We start from the raw sequence: 20,228 nt of genomic DNA on the forward strand, positions 1-20,228 counted from the left end.
TAGAGTCTTGCAGAGTAGAGTATAATGGCATAGAATGCAGTTGTGCAGAGTAGATTACCATAGAGTGCAGTGGCGTAGAGTGCATTGGTTTTGGGTAGAGTGGTATTGCATGCATTGGCATAAAATGCAGTGGTTTAGAGTAGGGTGCATAGAGTAGAGTGGTGCAGAGCACAGTAGAGTGTAGTGTAAAGAGTGGAGTGGCACAGCGTAGAGTGCACTGGTGAAGAGTGGCATGGTGGGTAGGGCAGAGTGGAGCGACCTGGACTGGAGTGGTGGACAGTGCAGTGGCAAAGAGTGCAGTGGTGGAGAGTGGTGTGGAGGGCGTTGGCATACATTAGAGTGGTGCATAGAAGAGTAGAGAGGCACAGAGTGAAGTGACATAGAGTGCATTGGTGTTTAGTGCAGTGATGCAGAGTAGAGTGGAGTGGCATGGAGTGGTGCAGAGTATGACCATTACATTTGCTTGGGTATACAGTGTTACTGATAAAAGTATACAGCACACAACAAATAATGTGTGGAAATGTCACCACCTAGTGTATTTATTTGTTATGATATAATTAAATAATATTTTCCAATATACTTCAGAATTACAAAAATGCACAGTTCATTGCAGATATTTAAACTTTTTGTGTGTTAGAAAAAAAGCAATTCACAGCAAGATTGTCACATAATTCCTCTTACTTTGAAAGAAATGTAAACACCAAGCTCCCTTGAAAGACAGAGCCTGACATTTGACCTCTGTCTTTGAATGCACAGCAAATGTGACAAGATAAGAACAAGATTTAAAAGCCTGATTACAGAAATCGAACACTGGCAAAAGGATACAATAAAGAAGGAATGCTCTTCGGAAGGGACAAACTCAAGCTGGACAGCCTATAACAAATAAAGCCAGCTAATAGAAAGCAAGCATATGTCAGTTACAAGCCACAAAGTCACTGCTAAGCAATGGGTGAAATGCATTCCCAGGGAACTTTCAGAATGTCCCTAAGATGTCTAGTAGGCTTTGACCTAAAAACATGATGCTAACCAGGCAACCTGTTAAAGATGATAATTTGTCAGTGTTCGAAATGGCCCTTTCTGCAGGGTGATCCCCAAACTTTTTGCTGGCGAGGTGTGGGGGTGACCCCCTGTAGTCATACTTACATCAAGCAAGATGCTAAAAGATGAACTTCATGAGATAGTACGCTCCAAAAATGTAACAAAGTCACATTCCATAGCTATGGTAGACTTTGAGTAGGGAAGGGCAACTGACCTTCATTGAGTAACTGTGTCCCCTGCCATCCCAGTGGAGGGTCTACTGGACAACGACTTGGAAATTCTACTTTGGCAGAGGTGGAGAGAAGGACCCATGCAGCAATGCTGGGTCTCCCTGAGCGGGTGTTCGTCTCCAGTAGAGCAGAAATGGCCTTAAGGGACAGTCAAGGGAATGTGGATCCTGAAAGAGTGAACCAGGTCCCTTGCACCAAGAGGTGCGGGAGGAAGCCTGAGAAGGCCTCTTCCAAAAGGTATGTTATCTTAAAATTAATTTCTAGGGGGCATGTATACCCTGAGGTGTATCTCAAACTGAAACCTAAAACCTAAAGTTCCCTGTGCTATAAAGATAAATGTTTTAAGAGCTTTACTAAAGAGGAGGAGCATATTCGAAGATCTGATGTGAAGAGGTAAGGCAAGACTTGGAAGCAAAGTTCAAAAAACGTCTTCTACCACAAGAAACATGTTTGAATCTTGAAACAAAGTCATTTTTGGCTGCTGATGAACGTAACATCCTTGAATTTCTTTTTGAAGTATTCTGGTCCAATTCCGTGTAGAGTTTTAAAAGAAATGCAGAGAGCCTTCAAGGTGAATCTCTGTCTGACAGGAAGCGAATGTAGCTGTTTTAGTGCTAATGAGGCATACTGAAGCTTGGGTATTCCTAACAGTAGTCTTGCCATTGCGTTCTGCAGGGTTTGAGGTTTATTCATGTGTTTCTGTTGCATATTGATATAAAGAGTGTTACAGTAGTCAATTTTCATAAGGACCATAGACGTAACTACAAAGGTATGACGAGATTCTCCAAGCACTCAGGAAATCAATAGTTGAGGTCATGGTTCAACATGTGTTCTTTATTATTCCTCCATTGTTCATTTCCATCTTTGCCAAAACGTGTTTCGTCTTTCGCTGAAATTTACAGTAGACTTCGTCAGGGTTAATCATGCAATCAAATGCTATTAGTTTCCATTCTAAATTGATAAGTACATTATTCTTAAAAGCACCCCGTCTCGTATGGAGCACTGCACATAACTTCAAACGTGTTTGTTCTGTCAGTATTCCACCTTAAGTCCCTCATTCCTTATCACCTCATTCTGTATCATCATGTCTGTACTCAAATTGCTAAACATCTCCTCAGCAATCATTTCTCTCTCCCGAATTTCTGACATGTTCTTTGTGGCTCGATTATCAAATTACATTTCGTTATTGTATGGTGCAGCCTACCCTGAAACAAACATCAATATTTACGAGTGGTGGCTGAGCAACGTTGGCACGCACAACACAAAGCTTTATCATGGATCAATGTCCTTAATATGTGTCAATGTTCAAAAGTATCTGCTGCTAGTAGGAGGAGGAAGAGCCACCCAGTCTTCCACATATTAGGGACATTGGTCCATTGTACAGCTTTGTGTTGTGTGCGCCAACGTTGCTCAGCCACCACTCGTATACATTTATGGATGTAACTACTGTTTTCTGAAGCTCAGAAGGAATGTAGGGCAAGATCTTCTTTAAGGTCTTGAAGGTATCCTCAAAGCCCTCAGAGCCAGAAGGAGCCCAACCCAAAGCCTGGTCTCTGAAGAGGAAGGAACTGCCGTGAAGAACTGACCTGGCAGAACTTCAAGAAGCAGGGAACCCTCCAGAGAGTACTTAAGTAAGGGACAATACTCTTGTCCCACTCTAAAAGGTTTGAGACCCTTGGCTGTCAGACAAGAGGAAGGAGATGTCACTGGTACCCATAAGATACATTTGAGAGGAGAGAATCTTGTGCAGTGAAGCAGGAGACCTCAAGCCAGTGGCAACCCGGAGAACGTGGTCCCACAACAGTACAGAGAGTTTCTCCTTAACCTAGCCCATGACATCCCCTTAGCTGGACATCTGGGGTAGACTAAAACCTAGGACAGTTTAGTCAATCACTTTTATTGGTCTCAGATGTGGGAAAAGTTAAAGGAGGTTTGTCACTCCTGTTTCACTTGTCAGGCCAGTGGCAAGACAGGTGGCAATCCAAATGCTCTCCTCATACTACTTCCAGTGGTTGGGACTCCCTTTGAGAGGGTGGGTATTCATATAGTTGCCCCCCTAAGCTTGCCTACGGCCTCAGGTCATATGGTAATCCTAGTGGTAGTGGATAATGCCACTAGAATCCAGTTCACCACACCAAATCATCCACAAGGTAATGGGCTTGTACAAAGATTTGACAAGACCACAGAAAAGGTATGATCATGGGTTTACAGATAAACTCAGGAGAAGATGGGATATTCTTCCCCTTGCCTGTTGTTTGCCTAGAAGGAGGTTCCACAGAAGGGAACAAGATTCAGTCCACCCTGCTCTTTGGACACCCTGTCAAGGGTCCCTTAATTTTGCTCAGAGAAGGTTGAGATAGACCTCTCAAGGAGCCCAAACAGGACATCCTAGATTATGTACTAAGCCTGCGCTCCAGAACGGCAGAGTACATGAAAAAGGCCAACAAGAACTTAGAGGCTAGCCAGGAGCTGGCAAAGCACTGGTATGACTAAAAGACTTCACTGGTGGAATACCATGTACTTTTTTGAATAACATTGTTTTTATAAATTCTTATCTTCATTTTCATATACTTACGCTCCACAAATTCATACGAGTCAGGTGATCTTTGACATCACTTTAATTGTGCCACCGTCACCATCTTACGTACCACCCAGAAGCTGATCGCGTTTGCGTTTCGGGAGAACTTCCTTGCACACCTTAGGTAAGCCAATTCAGTCGATATTTTACTTTTCACTTTTCAGAATATCTGAACACGCGTAAATTGTCACGCTACTGATTCAAGTAAGAGCTTCCACAGCACCGTTTCTTTAATCTCGGGTATTTTTTTTCACCTTGGGTATATTTTTGGATTCTCTCACGGTTTTATTTGCTGTTGACATCCCACTGGGTATGCTTTTCTCTACTATCACTAGTTCATTCATACATTTTTTTCTTATCTTCTTCGACTACATTTCTGATAATCATGCTATCTTGTTATGGTCACCACCACTTTTTCTTGATTTACACATTGCATGACCTATCACCATGACTGTCACAATTCAGTATTGATTGTGCCTTGACTGACAGATACATTTTTGCAACATTTTCAGATACACGTCTCCTGAGGAAGGGCTACGGCCCGAAATGCATTGGGCTATTTTGAAATGAATTTGATTTGCGTGCAATTAAATATTTTGATATTTTTGGATGACTTGATCACGTATTGATTATACAAATACGGATTCGATTTTCGGAGAAAAAGAGACGAATTAAAATGTGAAAAAAAATTAATTTGGACAACATTAAGCATAATTCGCATGACATTTTATCATATTGGAATTACGTTATTTTGAGTGCGAATGGGAGACGCCAATCTATGAAGGATAGCGCTATTATTTAGGAATACCACGTTGGGCAGTTAGACTGGGTGTTAAAGCCTATATCACCCAGAGCACTCCAAGATAAATGGACTGGGCCTTACCCTATCTTAAAAAAGAGGGATGAAGTCACATGCCTGCTGAACCTAGGTACTTCAAGATATCCCCACAGGGTGATACATGTGAATCGGCTCAAACTCCATCATGACAGAGCTGAAATAACTATGCTCATGGTGGTAGATGCAGAGTTGAGGAAGAAAGTGAACCTCTCCCAGACCTGATGTCAACAAAATGTCAAAGATAGGTCAGTAGAAAGAGTAATACTCTCTACCACTGTGAGTAGTTAGCAGCAGAGTGACTGTCACAACTGGCTCGGACAGTTTGCTGACTTGTTTTCCTTGGCCCCTTGGTCTGACCACATGGTGCACACATGATGTGGACACAAGTGACAGTTTACCTCTCAAACGTAAAATGTACAGACTGACAAACCAGGTCAAAGCTAGCATTAAAGCAGAGGTTTCAAAAATGCCAGAGTTAGGGGTGATTGAGGCCTCTAGAAGTCTTTGGGCAAGCCCAGTAGTTCTGGTACCCAAACCTAATCCTAAAGGAGTTAAGATTTTGTGTGAACTACAGAGGCGTAAATGCAGTAAAGAGCAACATGGTGTACTTTTTATCTCTGTGTGTCATGGTCATTTGTCTGTCGGTCAGATCATAAGTCGAAAACATATTTGTGCCATTAATATACCACCATGGAACATGGCCAGAATGCAGTGATTGTAGAGTCCAGCTCAAAAGCATAATGGAGCGCAATTGAGATTGCCCATGTTGTAGAATAGAAAAGTCTTGTTTCATTATGTCAATTGCTGAGGACTCAATGTTGCCCAGTGAATAAATACGTGAAGAAAGCATTGTAATTCCATTGTCTACCACGGCCAAGGCCTATTCTGTGTTAATTCTATCAATCTCACATAATCTCTCAGCAGCTCCCTGTTGGGAGACTTTACACAGTTCATTGTAGATGGCATATAAGAAGCCTTTTTTACGTGCTTTCTTGGGACCTAGCAAGAAATCCCTAAGATCCATTTTATCAGACAGAAGGGACAAGTGTTGTTTCACCTGTAATAGCATTAAGGTTTTTAGCCATTCTAGGCATAACTTCCCCACATTATAAGAAGTCACTACCCCTGAGTCATCTGTGTGTACATAGCGTGGGTCAGGCCTATGGATACAAAACCCTCAGGTGGTACCCTTGAATCTTGATTGACACCTATTTGTGTCGAGAGGCAAAACCAACCATACCTTCCAATTGGGAACTGATGAATTGTATGTACCATTCTGTATCACTGTAGCAGTGTATCACTCGATATACATTCATAGGTGCGGGCGAGGGGATACGTGGTATTTTCAGGTCTTTTATTTTTGCAAACCGGTAGTAGATAGTCTGTTGCACTGTTCTGTTCAGGAATATTATCTGTAATGGTATGAGGCAAGGTCTAGATAAAGCCTCAGATCCCTGAAACTGCCATTCTTTTGTACCCAAGATGGAATTTGTGTCTATTGTGTCCCTTCAATAGTCGAATGCTTATATAGACAGTTGGGTGATGAAAGGTGTTTAATATATAAGCTTGGTATTTCTCAGCATCATTTTCTTTGCCTTTGCATCCGTGTGTGCAAGCTTATAGTAGTATGATGTTGGGTCTGATGAATTGAACCCTGAAAAGTATGCACATTTCTGTGCGAATGTGGCAGAACTACCTTTTGGTGGTGTCAGGCAATGTTCCCATTGATGGTAAGTGTTAATAGTGTGTGGGACACTTGCTTTGTGCACAAAGTGATGACCATAATGCTGGTAGCAATAAATGGTATCAAACCAGGTGTATCTTCATATAATGCCCTGTTAGAAAATGCAGCAAATAGTTCTAAATCTGAGAGCATAGTACTTACTGTTTCAAAGTCCCAAGCATCAGAGAGTGTACTTGGATTAATGAAATCATTCAATGAAATTTTAAATACATAAGGAATTTTCAAATGTTCAGTTGGACCAAATACATCATCTAAAACCCTATCCCAAACTATACCATCAGGTACTTGAACTGCTGTAATGATCACTAGGGACAGGTCTCTCTGCTCACGGTGTGATGAGGTATGTGGTTTCAGTACCAAGTTCACAGATTATACTGCAGAGCGGTGTTGGAGGTAATGTCCATTCAGTAGTAGGAAAAAAACAATTACTATACCAATCCAAATAAAAAGGAACAGGATCCCTAATGCAAACCATAGATGCAACCAAGGGGACACCAAGTAAGTCATTTTCAGACAGAGATAGAATTGTCGAAATGGTTCTTTTCTGGAAATGGATGACGTTTGCTCAGGTTCACTTTGATCTGAAGAAAAATCATCGAAGTTGATGAAGTAGACAGACGCAGTTCGGTTTATCTTTCGTAGCTCCGCAGTGTTTGTAGACCTGGCAGGTGTTTCTTGTGAAGGCACATTGATGTGGATGTTATTATTGGGTTGTATTGCAATTTGCATTTCAGTTGTATTTCAACAGGTTTAATTCGTACTCCGTTATATGATACTCCTGCATTTTGCGCAGGTGAGTCTTGAAACATTATTAGTCGTTCCATCTGAACTTCCTGTATAGTAGCAAGAGGAGATCTGCAGCTACTCAGGATTCCACACCCAGACTGCCCATGGCTTCCTTGTAAGCCTGTGAGCTAAACGCAGGGCCACGGTAGGAATGTAACGTGCCAATTGCGTAAGTCCAGATGAAGACTCACAAATCCTTTATAACAGTTTGGGCATCAACTGAGTGCTGAGGCCAAACACACAGAAATCTAGAGCATGAATCCACTGCCACCAAGATGTACTTGTAAGCCCCATCCGAATTTAAGGGGCAGCAGTGGTCCAAATAGATACATGCGAGGGTTCTGTCTGAAATGAGTAACGGTGTTTGTGGTGGCCGTGCTACCTTTAGTCTGCGGGCAGATGTTGCACTTCAGGACATAACCCTTTGTTTGTTTAGGCAAACCTGGCCACCAGAATCGTCGCTTCAGTAATGAAATTGTAGCAGTGACTCCTGCGTGTGCTGAGCCCAGATCCTTGTGTGCAGCTAGAATCAAACATAATCTGCGATCCATGTTTGGTATAACTCGATCCCCCACTCCTGGAATTTGAGCATACGGTGTATTTTGCACATCTAATTTATATGAGTACTTGAGTGGAAAGCCCTTTGGCACAGCAGAGCCGTTCTTCGAGGCGTTAACAGCTATCAGTATGTCTCCATTTATTCTTCTGCTAGAACGAGTGATTGCAGCAACGTTAACAGTTTGCACTGTCGCCTTGGTGGCTTCATCTGCCAGGGAATTCCCTTCAACGTATACACCAACACGCTGATGACTCAAGGTGTGAATAACTTGAGCCCTTGGCAGGCATTCCTTCAGCTTTGCCACTTATTCCCATAACAATGTATGCTTAATTGTGCAAACCTTGGAATCTCTGAACCCATTTTGGCCCCAGTAAGGAAGATATTTATTATAGGACTGCACACAGTAGAATAAATTGCACACTATCAGTGTGGGGAATTCCCAATCTGTATATTGTAGTGCTAGCATCAGGGTTTTTAGTTCTGCCAGCTGTGCGGTGCAATCGCCTAGAGATTGTGTAGCTGTATTGCTGAGATGGAACTTAGCGTCCCACATACACACCTTCACTATCGCACATGCTGCACTATACTGTTATTTACTTCCAATGACAGGCTAGGCAGAACCATCAGTGTAAGTGATGTATTCATATTCTTCTAGCGGCAAGATTTCATTTGAGAGAGGGTATTCTTGTTCGTACTGCAGGAACACTTGTGTTTTCAGTGCAGGATCATATTTCTACGGCTGTTGCAGTGAGAGAATTAGCCCATTGTATCCATCACGGATGCAGTGCTTTTGCATTTAGAATGCTTGCTTTGGTAACACCTTTTAAAGTTGGTACCGGGGTTACAACTATTATTTGTTTCCCCTGAGCTAGTGCTCTTTCTCTCACTGCAGCAGTCTGTACTGCTGTCAGTATTTGTTCTGTGGCTGCAGATCACATTTCAGCATTTATGTATAAATGGGATTTTTATGCAATTGGGACTGTCTCACCTTCATTGAAAGTGATGTATATATATCCTGATAAACCCAGGACCACCCAGATCACCAAGTTGGTAGAATTCACACATGTGTGCAAAGGTTTTGATGCTGTTATGTCAGCCTGAAGGGAACAGAGAATATCTGTATGTTCCTGTGTCCACTGATATGCTGTGAAATCAGGTCTGATTAAGTCGTAGAAACGTTTTACTCTTTTTGCATAATCCAAAATGTATGTTCTGCCAAAATTTATTAATCCTGAAACGGATTGTAAACCCTTCAGTGTCTTCGGAGGTTGGAGCAGCACTCACTTTTCTAAAAAGTGGCTACCAGAGTTTTGCCTTCACTTGATAGCTCATATCCCAAAAATAGCACATTGAGAGGGTTATTTTCGATTTTTGAAATTAAATATTAAGCCCACGTTGGCGAATCCCACAATTATGTTGTTCACCCTGCACAAGTATTCTAGTAATTCATCGTCCGTCAGATAGATGTCATCTACATAGGACATTGCATTCTTGTCGCATTTTTGTAATAATTCTGACACTCTTGCCGAGAATAGCCCCAGGCTGTTCTGATACCCTTGGACAAACAACATAAACTACGCTGAACCAAGGGCAGAGAATGCTGTCAAATATCTGCTTTCTGGAGCTATATGTTGGCAGAAGAATTAATTTGAGATAACTAATGTCGTTTTGTATTTCTTTCGCACAATGTTATTAATTTATGCAGCACTATGTGCTTTTTGAACTGCAAATGTTCTTGTGCATGTGTTTAAATGTTGGTAATCTAAAACTAGACGATATGAGTTGTCAGGTTTCATTACGGGAAACAAAGGATTGCTCATTGGGGAGGTGCAAGTCTCAATCACACCTTGGTATTCAAGTTGGTCTAAGATTTTTTTGACCTGTCTTTTGTACTGTCTCTGTGGATTCGGAGTTAATTTTAATGGGATTCATGGTGAATAGACTCCACGTCCTACCCTTCATGGTTGCGGTATAATGCTGGAGATAGCGCTAGCTCCTACTCCAGGGAGTAGGAATGTTTTAAAGATTCTGGAACAGGGTTGGAGAAAGCAGGCAAAATGATGCTTTGCCCATTTTGGGAAATCCATCACAAATTATGGCGGCTAATCTTTTTCTGCTAACAGTATGTCATATCCAAATGTTAAGTCCTCCCAAAAGAGAACTTTTCTTGAGATGTCCCCCTCTATTTGGAGTGTAATTTCGTATAGTGGGTGTTGGGCACTAAATCTTGTATCAGGTGTTTCTACCCTGATATGTTCATTCAATACTGCTGTCACCAGAAAATCCTTCAGGTTCTGACGAGCTATTGTTACTTCTGCCACGCTGTCTAGCATTGTCAGATCCAATTCATCATTCAGAAGCTGAGTCCTCAGTAACCTGGGCATGTCTAATTTTTGTCAAACATGTTTTTATTAAGATTTTGACAGAGTACATCAAATGGCATTACCAGCTCGGTTTTCACATGGGTAAAGTTAAAGAATGTTTACAAGAAGTGACACCGTGAAGAGGCATGCAGATTGCTAAGGGTCAGCCCCAGCCCAAACATAGTGGAATGCACACTTTAGGGGTACAGTATCTAATAAAATAGGGCATAGGGAAGTCCCCCCTCTCTGCGCATTGTGACAAGTAATGCTAGAAGTGTCCCATCGACCTTTGTGACAACTCTCTAAGGAGTCCTGCGGAGTCAAGGGTAATGCGTAGAGATTACTCCATGAAAGTAGAAGCAGCTCCTAACTGTGGAGCAGTGAACAACAAGTAATTAACCAACCCCACCCCACCCCCCTCCCTCGACATGGTGGCGGCATATCAAAGAAGAGAAAAATCGCCCACTGTAGATTGCTTGGTAGGTTGTGCTTTATATCTGGAAGAGGTCGAGCGCCCTAGTAGAGGGAGGACAGACAGCGGATGGAAGACCATGGGAAAGAAAGGTGACAAGGGGGCCCCATGTGAATTCAACATTTTAAAAATCATCCCTGAAGATATCTGACATGCTCTCGAGACTCAGGAATTTCCATAGTCTAGAATGCCTGAGGGAAATTGCCGGGGCCTCTCTCCTTTTCCATGCCGCTGCTAACGTGAGCTTCGCAGCCCCCATACAGAGCCACAGAATCTTTTTGTCCTCCCGGGTCTGGTGTTCTAAGGATGGGTCCCTAAGTCCCAACAAAACCTCCGCTATGTTAGTGGAGATAGGATATCCCAGCATATGTTTGATCAGGGCAAGGATCTCTTCCCAGAAAGGCCTTATGTGGGGGCAGTCCCATCAGATATGCTGGAAATCTCCCAGAAAGCCATATCCCCTCCAGCACCTATCAGAGGCCCCAGGGAAGATCTGTCGAAGTTCGGAGGGATGAAGGTACCAGTCCAACATGGTCTTAAGGTGTGCCTCCCTGAGATCGATGGAGTGGTTGAACTTCGTAATGTCAGACCATAAATGGGACCATTCCTCGTCCGAGATATTCCGGTGTAGAATACCCTCCCACATTGACATGTAGCGTGGGAGTGGAGAGAGTGCAGTGTTGAGGAGAAACTTATATAGAAAGGAAATCGTACCCTTCATGGACCTCGCCTTAGTAAGACATGATTCAAATTTTGTCAGGGGACGGGTAGCGGCCTCCCGGACTTGTGGGGTGAGGGCCCAGTGCAGCAGCTGGTGATAGTGGTATCTCTCTGTATTCTGTAAGTTGTACTCCCTTTTGCAACGGTCAAATGAAAGGGGGTCAGAATTATTGTTGGAAGGCGTTCCCCGGGGAGGCTGCGGAATGCGTTCCCGACCACCCGGCGGCCCACCTTACCCAGAGTTAGGCCGAGCAAGAGCAGGGAGGCCCTTCCTGGAAGGGTCTCGTACCTAGGATCGCACACGCTGCGCTTACTCTCTTCTTTGGATAGAGGGACACCACACTGTAATTTGTTGCAAGATAATATACTTTTATCGGTGGTTGTCAGGGATCTTTATGATCCGGCAGGCAGGTGCAGAATTAATGCCACAAGCGGCAGCGATCTCGTGATGAGGGGAAAAGGGGAAGCGGGACAGTCTTTGAATCAGTGTCTCTGCGAGGTATCCGGCGCACAGCTCTCAATCCTCGAGCTGAGGGGATGTTGCTTCTCTCGGCAATCTCTGCCGATTCTCTTGGAGGAGCGGGCCGCGAGTCACTCAGCAGGCACCGGAGGGTCGTAGTTCAGGGAGCCGCGACGGCGTCAGCAGGGCTCAGATGGTTCAGAATTCGGGGAGCCGCGACGGCGTCAGCAGGGCTCAGATGGTTCAGAGTTCGGGGAGCCGCGACAGCATCAGCAGGGCTCAGATGGTTCAGAGTTCGGGGAGCCGCGACAGCGTCAGCAGGGCTCAGATGGTTCAGAGTTCGGGGAGCGTTCTTCTGTTCGGGGAGCGATCGAGCCGTGACCAAGTCAGCAGGCTCTCGTCAGTCCAGGTCTTCTCTGCTCCCGTCCCGTCATCACCCCTTGTTATACTCCCCCTCCTCTTTAAAGTCCGGAGTCCTCGCGGAGAGGGGTCTGGTGCCTGGGGGGGCGGTGTGACGGGGTTTCCTGTCGCTCGGCCCTTTGATCTGTTCAGGTGGGTCCGGGAGGGACTCCAGACACCCAGCAGGCGAGGCGCCCGCTCACCGGGGGCCTGGTGGGCGATCGAAACCTCCCTGGGGGGAGAGGCCAGAGGTGTGACAGGGTCGGTGCCTCTCGGTCTGTTTTGGGGGGTTTCGCTCTCCCTCGGCCGGGCATGCGTGTTGGGGATCTGGTCGGCCCTCGGGATGTTGGCCCACGGGAGCCTGAAGGCCGTGTCCACGAGGTTCGGCGTGGTTGTAGGGTAACTTGCTGGTCGGGAGGGCCCACGCCACGAGGCCGGTCTCACACGTGCCCCCCCAGCTGAAAGGCGGGGAGAACTACCCACCAACTTGGGGTTTCTCCTCGCTGAAGCGGAAGAATCGGGACAGGCCGTCCGCGTTGGCGTGGTCCGTCCCGGGGCGATGTTCCACAGTGAAATCCATCCCTTGGAGGGAGATGGACCAGCGTAGCAGCTTGGGGTTTTCCCCTCGCATCTGCATCAACCACCGCAGGGGTCGATGATCTGTTTGTACTCGGAAGTGTGTTCCGAACAGGTAGGGCCGTAGCTTTTTGAGGGCCCAGACTACTGCGAAGGTCTCTCTTTCAATTGTGCTCCACCGCTGTTCCCGGGGCAGCAACCTTCGGCTGATGAAGGCTATGGGCCGATCTATGCCTTTGTCGTCGAACTGGGAGAGGACTGCCCCGATGCCGTGTTCCGAGGCGTCCGTCTGGACCGCAAACTCCTGGGCGTAGTCAGGTGCTTTGAGCACTGGGGCCGCGCACATGGCGGCCTTTAGGGTGTCGAATGCCTTCTGGCAGGCGGGAGTCCAGTGTACTTTCTTGGGGTGTTTTTTGGAGGTTAGTTCTGTGAGGGGGCCTGCGATGCTGCCATAGTTCTTAATAAACCTCCGGTAGTAGCCGGTGAGGCCCAGGAAGGCCCGGACTTCCGTTTGGGTTGCGGGGGGCTCCCAGGACAGGATGGCGTCGATCTTCGGCTGGAGGGGGGCGACCTGCCCACTTCCGACCTGGTGCCCCAGATAGGTTACGGAGCCGTGCCCAATTTGACATTTGCTGGCTTTGATGGTGAGGCCGGCGCAGAGCCAGCAGGACTTGACGGAGGTGCTGGAGGTGCTCGGTCCATTGAGAGCTGAAGACCGCTATGTCGTCGAGGTATGCTGCGCTGAACCCCTCTAGTCCGGACAGGACCCTGTTCACCAGCCGCTGGAAGGTGGCCGGGGCATTCTTCATTCCAAACGGCATCACCCTAAAGCGGTAGTGCCCATCCGGGGTGGAGAAGGCGGAGCGCTCCTTGGCTCCCTCGGTGAGGGCAATCTGCCAGTATCCACTAGTCAGGTCGAAGGTGCTGAGGTTGCGAGCGGCCCCAAGGCGGTCAATGAGCTCGTCGGCACGGGGGATAGGGTGAGCGTCCGCTCGGGTGACTGCATTGAGTCCTCGGTAGTCCACGCAAAACCTCAGCTCGGGGGCAACACCCGGGGTAGTCGCTTTCGGAACCAGGACTACCGGGCTGGCCCAGGGGCTGTCGGAGGGTTCAATCACCCCGAGGTCTAGCATCTTCGCCACCTCGGTCTGGATGCAGGTTCGGACCCGACCCCTGACCCGGTAGGCCCGATGTCTCACTGGCGGGCTGTCGCCGGTGTTCACGTTGTGGACACACCAGTTGGTGACCCCAGGGGTCAGGGAGAAGAGGTCCGCGAACTGCCCTAGTAGCTGGCCGCAGTCGTCGGACTGTTGGGCTGTGAGGGCGGTTGACAGTCTTACTCCCTCCACGGACCCATAGGTCTCTTTCGCCCCCAGGGGGTCTGGAAGGGGCTCGGTGTCTTCTTCGGCCCCATCGTCGGTGGCCAGGAGTAAACTCAATTCGGTCCGTACAAAGTGAGGTTTGAGGCGGTTCACGTGGAGAACCCGGAGGGGGTTCCGCGGGGACTGCACATCGACGAGATAGGTGACTTGGCTCTTCCGCTCGATCACCTTGAAGGGTCCAGTCCATTTATCTTGGAGGGCGCAGGGTCTCACCGGGGCCATGACCCAGACTTGTTGGCCCGGCTGAAACTCGACCAGCGTAGCATTCTGGTCATACCAGCGCTTCATTTCTTCCTGGCTAGCCTCGAGGTTCGCTTCTGCGAGTTCTCTGAATTTCCGGGTCTGGTTGCGGAGCGCCAAGATGTATCGGAACACATCCGGAGGGGTCCCCCGGGGGGTTGTTTCCCACCCCTCCTTGACCAGGCTCAGGGGTCCTCGGACGGGGTGTCCATATAGTAGTTCGAATGGGCTGAATCCCATGGATTTTTGGGGAACCTCCCGGTAGGCGAATAGAACACATGGGAGGAGGACGTCCCACCTCCGGCGTAGGGGTTCCTCGAGGCCCATGATCATTCCTTTCAGTGTTTTGTTAAAGCGCTCGACTAGGCCGTTTCCTTGGGGGTGGTACGGGGTGGTGAATTTGTACGATACTCCGCACTGCTGCCAGAGGGACTTCATATATCGGGAGATAAAGTTGGTACCCCGGTCACTCACGACTTCACGGGGGAACCCCATGCGGGAGAAGATCCCCATCAAGGCCCGGCCTACCACGGGGGCCGTCACGGTGCGGAGGGGGATGGCTTCGGGGTAACGGGTGGCATGATCCACCAGGACGAGGATGAACCGGTGGCCCTGGGCGGTCTTGGGGTCCAGCGGTCCCACAATGTCGATTCCTACCCGCTCAAAAGGGGTACTGACAACGGGGAAGGGCTGTAGCGGAGCCTTGCGCTTGCCCCCACTCTTTCCGCTGGCCTGGCACGTGGGGCAGGACTTGCAGTGGGCCTCCACATTTGCTCGCATCTTGGGCCAATAGAAGTGGGTGACGAGTCGTTGGTAGGTCTTATCTTGGCCTAAGTGTCCGGCCAGGGGTACATCATGGGCCAGGCCCAGGAGGAGACTTCGGAAGCGTAGGGGTACCACTAGTACCCGGGCCGATCCCAACTCGGCCGACTTCTGTTCGCTGTACAGGAGGCCGTTCTCCCAGTATACCCAGTGGGTGCCAGTCCGGTCACCTGCTGCTTGGGCCTCGGCCTGTTGTCGGGGTCCAATGAGGGACGGGCAGGTGGATTGTTCTTGGCAGAACTCTTCACGGGAGGGGCCCCCTTCGCAGGGCCACTGGGCCAGTTCTGGCAAGTCCCCGAGTTTGGTCAGGGTTTCGGGGTCGGAAGGCACTGACCCTTCGTCGGGAGCGGTCGGTTCGTCCAGAAGGGGGTCGTTGGCCGCTGGTGGTGTATTCTGGATCTCGGGGATGGTGGCGGTGTTTAGCAGCATGGCCTCTCCCCCCTCGGAGGAAGGCGCCCTGAGAGTCATTGCGCGCGTGGTGGCGCATACCCACTCGGGTAGGCCCATCATCTCGAGGTGGGCTCTTCGTTCCACTTGTCCCCACGGGGAGTTCTTAAGGTCGTTGCCCAGGAGGCAGTCCACGGGCTGGGAGGTTCGGACCGCCACCTTTAACTTGCCGGTGACTCCCCCCCATTCGAAGGGGACTAGGGCCATCCGGCAGAGGCTCTCGGAATTGTCTGATGATATAACGGGGCAAAAGGCGCCCGGCAGGATCTGATCTTCGGAGATCAGGTGACAATGAACCGCCGTGACACTCGCCCCCGTGTCCCGGAGGCCCTCGATGCGGTGACCGTTGACCGTTACCTGCTGTCGGTACTTCTTCGTGTTGGCGGGCAGGGACGTTCCGGGGACCATCTCCCGGTCCCCTAGGGAGACCAAGGCCATGGCGGCTGGTTCCCATTCTTCGGAGTCTTCCATCTCTTCCCCCAGGGCTACGGAGGCCATCTGTCGAGCCGGCGGGGTTGTTGTGGCGGTCCGCTGGTACAGGGGACATTGAGGGTCGCTGGCATAGTGTCCGGTCTGTTGGCAGCGGAAACAGGTGATCCTCACTCGGGGCCCCGGCCTCCCTGGTGGCCCGGTGCTGGCCGGAGGTGGAGCTGGAAAGGGCGGAGATTGTCCTCTGGGAGGGCTGAGCGGGGGTCCCCCCGGGAGCTCCCTTTGCCGGCCTTGATTCCCTCCGCCCCTCTGGCGGGGGGGTCCCTGACTGTGGCGACCGTAGTCTCCCACGGGGCCCCGGGAGGCCCGGGTGTTCACCCACCGGTCAGCCTCGACGGCCAGTTTTCGAGGGTCTGTGAGGTTGCTGTCCAGGAGGTGCTGGCGCAGCTCTACGAAGCAATTAGCGGACAAGTGTTCCCATGCGATTAGGTCGAACAGCTCCTCAAAGGTGGAGACCTTGCTGCCCTTGATCCATCCGTCCAAGGCCCGGCTGTAAAAGTTCACGTATTCCACCCAGGTGGTACCGGGTATCTTTTTGCAGTCTCTAAACCGTTGCCGGTACATTTCAGGGGTGAGCCCATATCTGGCTACCAGGGCCTCTTTCATGTGACTGTAGGAGTTCATCACCGTGGAGGGCAGGTCCAGCAGGGTATCTCTCCCCTCGCTCAGGAACCAGCCCCTCAGCCCAGCCCCCCAGTCTTTCTGCGGGACTCGGTGGGAGGTCATGGCGACTTCGTAGGCCTTGAACCATTGCTGAATATCGTCGTTCTTATAGTATTCTTTCACCACATCTTTGGGGATGTGGACCTTTGGTTCCACGGTGGAGGAGATGGGTTGGGTTTCCGAGGGTCGGGCCTCCGCCTTCTTAGCCTTGAGCTCGATTTCTTTTAAGCTACGTTTGTGCTCTAGTTGGAGTTTTCTTTCTTCGTGTTCTCTTTGTCGTTTCTTTTCCTCAAGTTCTCCTTGTAGGTGTAACTGTTCCACCGCCAGTTTTTTTTCAGCCAGTTTTAGCTCTCCTTCGATTTTTAATTTTGCTAGTTCTAGTTCGTGGTTGCGACCTCTTTCTCGGTCCGCTAGTTCCTCTGGGGATAGGCCCCCCTCGGGGGCGCCGTTCCTCCCCGGGGTGCTTCGTGGTTCGTTGGGAGGCTTTGCTTCTGTTTGCGTCCGGGGAGTTTCCGCCTCGACCCAGGTTTTTAATGCCCCCTGGAAGTCCTCTTTTGTGCTTAGTCCGGTGGTAGCGATTCCAAAGTCTTTGCAAAATTGTTTCAGTTCTCGGTGCATATAAGATTCTAACTGGTCCTTTTGGAATGCCGTGCTCGGGTTGGTGCCTGCGGCACCTAGGGAAGTTTCTCCTTCCATTTCTTCTTGGTAGTGCGTAAGCCGTCTACTGCACGATCTCTAGGTGTTGGCTCGGATCCCGTCGCCTGCCACCAAATGTTGGAAGGCGTTCCCCGGGGAGGCTGCGGAATGCGTTCCCGACCACCCGGCGGCCCACCTTACCCAGAGTTAGGCCGAGCAAGAGCAGGGAGGCCCTTCCTGGAAGGGTCTCGTACCTAGGATCGCACACGCTGCGCTTACTCTCTTCTTTGGATAGAGGGACACCACACAGTAATTTGTTGCAAGATAATATACTTTTATCGGTGGTTGTCAGGGATCTTTATGATCCGGCAGGCAGGTGCAGAATTAATGCCACAAGCGGCAGCCATCTCGTGATGAGGGGAAAAGGGGTAGCGGGACAGTCTTTGAATCAGTGTCTCTGCGAGGTATCCGGCGCACAGCTCTCAATCCTCGAGCTGAGGGGATGTTGCTTCTCTCGGCAATCTCTGCCGATTCTCTTGGAGGAGCGGGCCGCAAGTCACTCAGCAGGCACCGGAGGGTCGTAGTTCAGGGAGCCGCGACGGCGTCAGCAGGGCTCAGATGGTTCAGAATTCAGGGAGCCGCGACGGCGCCAGCAGGGCTCAGATGGTTCAGAGTTCGGGGAGCCGCGACAGCGTCAGCAGGGCTCAGATGGTTCAGAGTTCGGGGAGCCGCGACAGCGTCAGCAGGGCTCAGATGGTTCAGAGTTCGGGGAGCGTTCTTCTGTTCCGGGAGCGATCGAGCCGCGACCAAGTCAGCAGGCTCTCGTCAGTCCAGGTCTTCTCTGCTCCCGTCCCGTCAGCACCCCTTGTTATACTCCCCCTCCTCTTTGAAGTCCGGAGTCCTCGCAGAGAGGGGTCTGGTGCCTGGGGGGGCGGTGTGACGGGGTTTCCTGTCGCTCGGCCCTTTGATCTGTTCAGGTGGGTCCGGGAGGGACTCCAAACACCCAGCAGGCGAGGCGCCCGCTCACCGGGGGCCTGGTGGGCGATCGAAACCTCCCTCGGGGGAGAGGCCAGAGGTGTGACAGGGTCGGCGCCTCTCGGTCTGGTTTGGGGGGTTTCGCTCTCCCTCGGCCGGGCATGCGTGTTGGGGATCTGGTCGGCCCTCGGGATGTTGGCCCACGGGAGCCGGAAGGCCGTGTCCACGAGGTTCGGCGTGGTTGTAGGGTAACTTGCTGGTCGGGAGGGCCCATGCCACGAGGCTGGTCTCACAATTATGGAAAAGGTGTGTGAGAGCTAGGCATCCCCCCTCTCGCCAAGCATCGAAGGGACCTGACTCTAGTCCCGGAGGAAAAGCAGGATTAAAGTGCAGTGGCGTGATGGGGGAGGGAAAAGATGTGCATCTCTCGTCGCCCGATACCGAATCCCATACCTTAAGTGTTGTGCGTGTAGGAGTACTAATATAAGTATTCTTAGGCCTATCTTGTTTGGGACGCCAGATCAGATCCCATATGGTCCTGTCCTGTAACACTTCAATCCATGTGAAGCCAGTGTATGTCTGATTCATATTTGGACCATTCTGTCAACACACGTGATTGGGTGGCCTTATAGTACAAGTGGATGTCTGGAAGTCCGACTCCACCCCGCTCTCTAGAGCGGCACAGAATCGCAAAGGAGAAGCGCTCCCGTCGCCCTTGCCATATAAAATTCAAGATCAGAGTCTTGACACGCTGAAAGAAGTCTCTCTCCAAGTCAATAGGAAGGGCTTGAAATAGGTAAAGAAGCTGGGGGAGGAGAGTCATTTTTATCGCATGAATACGACCCAACCACGAGAGAAAAAGGGGTTTCCATTTGGTGAGCTCTGATTGGATATGTGCGAGCATAGGAGGAAAGTTGGCCGAGAAGAGACCTACCACTGTGGGTGTAATCTGGACGCCTAAGTACTGAATAGAGGAGGAGGTCCATTGGAGGGGTGTGAGAGGTTGGAGAGTCTGCACGTCTGCTGTTGATAGGGTAAGGTTGAGAATAAAGGACTTGCCTAAGTTGACTTTGAAGCCTGCTACCATTTCGAATCGGGCTAGATCCGATTGCAGAGGTGGGAGTGAGGTCGCCGGGTCTGCGAGGGATAATAGGACATCATCAGCGAACAAGGATATTTTATGCTGTTCTCCCGAGAAGGGGATCCCTTGGATTGCAGGGTTTGCTCTAATTGCCGCTGCGAGAGGTTAAATGCTAAGGGCGAAGAGAAGGGGAGAGAGGGGGCACCCCTGTCTAGTACCTCTGGAGTGGAGGAATGAAGGAGAGAGCACACCATTGACCATCACCCGAGAATGGGGTTGAAGGTAGTTAGCCCGGACCATAGTGATAAATTTGGCTGTAAAACCAAAAGCCGACAGCGTATGAAACAAGAACTCCCAGTCCACCCTATCGAAAGCCTTCTCCGCATCAAGCCCGATGAGGACCGCGGGAATCTGGCGCCGATTGGCCTTCTCGACTAGGTGAACGATGCGACGGATGTTGTCGTGGGTTTGGCGCCCCTTGATAAAACCTGATTGGTCCAGGTGTATAAGATCAGGCATGAGATCATTCAACCATTTAACTAAGATGGAGGAGTAGAGCTTCGCATCGAGGTTGAGTAGAGCGATAGGTCTGTATGAAGCACAGGCCTCCAGGTCCTTCCCTGGTTTAGGAATAACGGTAATCACCGCTTCCGATAAAGAACTGGATGTGGAGCCAGTCTCCGCCATCTTGTTAAAGAGTCGCGTGAGATGGGGAATGATCTCGGAGGAA

This window comes from Triturus cristatus, chromosome 2_1 (genome assembly GCF_964204655.1).
Source record: "Triturus cristatus chromosome 2_1, aTriCri1.1, whole genome shotgun sequence".
Lineage (NCBI taxonomy): Eukaryota > Metazoa > Chordata > Amphibia > Caudata > Salamandridae > Triturus > Triturus cristatus.